We start from the raw sequence: 5,000 nt of genomic DNA on the forward strand, positions 1-5,000 counted from the left end.
TCCTTTATCTGTGAACGTGTCCAACATGAGAATAGTGGGATAGAGAAACAGCACATGCCTGAAACATACCAGAAATCTTATCTTTTAATTCCATTCAATAATACTAAAGTTTTTTGATGGTTTTAATATGTATAATGCTGTAATGATGCCATTTGTTACAGAAAACTGTACAACTAACAATAATAATAATAATAATAGAACTTGTGTACATCACTGCAGCATTTAGAAGTCTTGAAACTGAAACGTTTTATTGAGTAAACTTTTACTTTATACAGAATCTGTCTGCAGTGTCATCATGCAGTGTACAGTTATATACATCTTCATACACACTCAGCTGTATTATAACAAGGCATACTGTGTATGTGTTGGAGTGGTGGTGGTGGTGGTGGGGGGGGTTTATCTGCATGTGTATATGATGTATGAGAGCTGTGAGATGTGTTTGTGGATCTGATCATGTTATTTTCATTCTGTCTCTCTTCAATACATTTATATTTACTCTCTAAACATACAGACAACCAGACAGTAATAATACTAATAATACTAATGAGGTTATTTGGTGATGGTTGGGGAAGTAAAAGGAGCCGTCAGTAACAGTGCCATGACTCTGTACATCATCTTATTGTGTGTTAAAACAAACAGTCGAATTCTATGTGCAAAAGTGCAGGCTGCAGTGTGGAGAGCAACAAAATGAACAAATACATAATTATAATATACTCACTACACACACATTACAACTTCAGATTACCTTAATAACATCATTTACACACACACTACATCATCATCATCATATCTTCATCATCATCCAGTCTAAATAAAATGCCAGCTAAAAAAAGCTAGTCATGCTGCGTAAGTAAGCAAAACTCCAGTGGCCAGTTTGGGTTATCTCCTGCGTGATGAACTGAATATGATACTGTATTGGCACCTGATATCATATGATATAATATTTGTGACTTCCATCACACAAGACACACATACACACACACGACACACACGCACCACACACACGACACACGCACCACACACACACACACGACACACACAACACACACACACAACACAGACACACACACACGACACACGCACCACACACACACACGCACCACACACACACACACGACACACACAACACACACACACACAACACAGACACACAACACACACATATACACACACACGCACCACACCACACATCAGCACTAATGGAAGCACAAAATTAAAGCTCTGCAGTTTATAGCCCTTTATAAAGGTCACAGAGACATACAGAGCAGTGTGTTTTACAAACACACACACACACACACACACACACACACAATTTCACAATCTGAATGAAAGAACTTTATTTAGATCCTTAAGCTCTCAGACTCAGATCATCACATTTCCATCACACACACTTCACCCTTCACGTCACATGTGAACTGAGCTTTTCTACCATGGTTTGGTTCTCTTCAGTTCCTTGCTCACAACTTTTGTTACGTTATGTCCTGTGAAATCAGAACGTCTCTAATACAGTGAGCTCATTTTGAAACATAATGTAATCTAATTTGGCTGCTACAAGAAACGAAGCCGAGCACGTAACATAAATCACACTGTACATAATGAGCTTTAAAAGTGATATGTGGACACTACAGTTTCTCAAAAAAACACAATTCAACTGTATAACACCCCAAATGATAAAATGTGAAAGACATTAAGACACTGACGAGTTCTCGGAGTGTGAGATCTAGTGGAGTGTAAAATACACATTGATGAGTAAGATAAGAGAAATATTTTCCACACGTTTCACCACACGATCATGGCTCACAGTTATTGCGACTGAACACAACACAATTCTCTCATGGCTCTGAGTTGCAGCTTCTAAAGTGCAGGAGTGTAAGAGTACAGTACTGAGAGAACACGCAATACTCCTCAAGATAGCTCCTGATGCTCTCAACACCACATGACCACACACACACACCTCACAACACACACACACTCCCCTTATCCTGCTTTATTCTTCTTCTTAGCTGAATCACGAGATTGGACTTTATGTAAATGAGTCTATGTGCCACACTGTAACAGCAGACCAGTGTTTGTCATGCAGAGGAAGACTTCTCATGAGCTTCTGAGCTCCTCATCTCATTATTACATTAACATTAATTAGCCACGTGGCCGCTGATGTACAGTAGAATAAAGTAAACTGCACCCATTTCAGTTATTCTTACTACTAGAAGCTCATATACCATTAAATAAAGTATTTAAGGGCAATTAAACCTATCAGATCGTTTAAATCCCTAAAATCACATTTCACACACTCCACACTACATTAACATCCATAACCATGCCCCAGTAAACTAGTGCTAATTACACAATGTTTGTGATGTCATGACTTTGGATATCACATTTAAATCATCTCCTTTGCATATTTCACGTTGTGAAGCACCTTTACAAGCTAAAACCCAGCTGATATGGTGTGAACTGTCCACACTGGGAGCTACACAGCAAAGCAACAGCATATACAACCTTTACAAAGCAACACAATTAAGACAAAGCTATATTATATGCATGTATATGATATAGCACACACAATTAACAGTCAGTGATTTCACTTAACACACCTTTAGAGGTCAGTGGTATCACCTGTTTAAAAGTCTGTCATTCTAAAGTGCAAAGCAGCAGATAAAAAGCTGAGTGTTCATTTTACATCATCAACAAGACAATACAAATATCTACATGAACACAAAACAGCCCCGGTGTGTGTTCACCTCTCCATCTCACGTGTTCACCTCTCCATCTCACGTGTTCACCGCGCCATCTCACGTGTTCACCTCTCCATCTCACGTGTTCACTGCACCATCTCACGTGTTCACCGCGCCATCTCACATGTTCACCTCTCCATCTCACGTGTTCACCTCTCCATCTCACGTGTTCACCTCTCCATCTCACGTGTTCACCTCTCCATCTCACGTGTTCACCTCTCCATCTCACGTGTTCACCGCGCCATCTCACGTGTTCACCTCTCCATCTCACGTGTTCACCTCTCCATCTCACGTGTTCACCGCACCATCTCACGTGTTCGCCGCACCATCTCACGTGTTCGCCGCGCCATCACACGTGTTCGCCTCTCCATCTCACGTGTTCACCGCGCCATCTCACGTGTTCACCTCTCCATCTCACGTGTTCACCTCTCCATCTCACGTGTTCACCTCTCCATCTCACAAACAACAACATACAGAAATCACCCTGTTGTTCACAGACATTCTGCTGCTGCATAAACGCTGCCCATTTTACAGCTTTCACATGAAATGACACAACGCCATTATAAAACCCTGGAGGCAGAAAACACCAGATTGATTCTGAATATTCCTCCAAAACACACACACACACACACACACACACACACACACAAGCCCATGAGTTTATTGCATCTGTAAAAAACACACAGACAGACACACACACACAGAGAGACACACACACAGAGACACACACAGACACAGAGACAGATACACACACACACACACACACACACACACACACACACACACACACACACACACACACAGACACACACACACACACAGACAAGCCCATGAGTTTATTGCATCAATAAAAACAAACACACACACATACACAGATACACACACACACAAGGTATGAGTGAAGTGTGTGGGACATGCGCACACTCTCAGCTGTTTTTGTGCATCAGTTTGGCGAGGATGTGCTGGATGTGAGCTCGAGGGGAGAGGACAGAGTGGCGTTGTGGGCGGAGCATGGCAGACTGTGGGCGGGGCATCCCAGGGCGGAGTCGTTGGTTGGCGTGAGCTGGGCTGCTCTCTGCGGAGCGACTGCGTTGGATGAAAGATGCGTGTGGATATTCCTCTGTTTCCAGAGTGGAGGATGAAAAGACATAGGAGGCGAGACGGCGAAGCTGATTGGGACGAGGAGAAGGAGGTCTGTCCTCATCCACCTCCTACAACAGAGAGAGAGAGAGAGACACAGAGAGAGAGAGCGAGAGAGAGAGAGAGAGAGAGAAAGAGAGACAGAGAAAGAGAGAGAGAGAGAAAGAGAAAGAAAGAGAGACAGAGAAAGAGAGGGAGAGAGAGGGAGAGAGAGAGCGTGTAAAAGTGGAGATTATAGGAGATTGTATTGCATCCAGCCATGTGCCAATAATCAGTTATGTGAAATCACAATGTTAACATTAACGGTCCTAAACATTGTCCTGTGTCCCCCCGAGACGAGGCTGCCTATGTAGGGAACCGTGTTGGACATAAAGCTGAAGCAGGACAGCTGTCCTCTAAACACCTGCAGCAGAATTTGGACTGAAGTGTGAGTGTGATGCAGGAACAGTAATTTGTTCCCCACTGCAGACATCAGAGGAGAACATTATAGATGTTAAGCAGTAAATTATATCAATCATGTTATGTTCTACATTTGGGTTATAGCAGGTATGCTAACATTTATTTAGCCCACTTATTACAGCTCATTTGTGTTGCTTAATGTTGTAAAATTGTCCTAACCCTTATCTAGCCAGTTGTTCTGTACATTCACAGGTCTCTCGTTTCATATACAGCCTACAGCCCACTACACTGTACACACCAGGGTCTGGGACCTCATTCAAAGCTTCATGTTTCTTCCTAATGTCTCTGTAATGATAATGACAACTTATAATAAGAGCAAAACAGCAGACAGGCACTAAAGTTGTGAGCGGCGACTGAAGAAACATCAGATCACAAGCCCTGTAGCACTGGACTGAGGAATCATTCCAGATGATCGTTTACATTTGATGCTTCTTTACTGCATCATAACTAATTTGCTGTAAATCTTCTGATGCACAGAGCTGCAATTTTATTTAATATTTGTCTACAGAGGGTACGCTGGTCGGAACGGCACATGCCTGGAGGCACGTCAGTCATGACACACATGCAGTAAGGAGACAAACTCGCTCACTATCTCTCGCTCCTAGTGGAGAAGATTGTCAGTATTAATGTTCTGTCTGTTTCAAACCTGCACACGTACAACACAAT

General features: G+C 42.5%; 1 protein-coding gene across 3 annotated transcripts in view; it reads right to left on the reverse strand.

Moving 5' to 3' along the window:
* ttbk1a (tau tubulin kinase 1a) overlaps positions 1-5,000 on the reverse strand; it is a 47,475-nt gene that overhangs the window by 3,676 nt on the left and 38,799 nt on the right. The window lies entirely within an intron of this gene.

Source organism: Tachysurus vachellii, chromosome 23, assembly GCF_030014155.1.
Source record: "Tachysurus vachellii isolate PV-2020 chromosome 23, HZAU_Pvac_v1, whole genome shotgun sequence".
In the NCBI taxonomy this organism is placed as follows: Eukaryota; Metazoa; Chordata; class Actinopteri; order Siluriformes; family Bagridae; genus Tachysurus; species Tachysurus vachellii.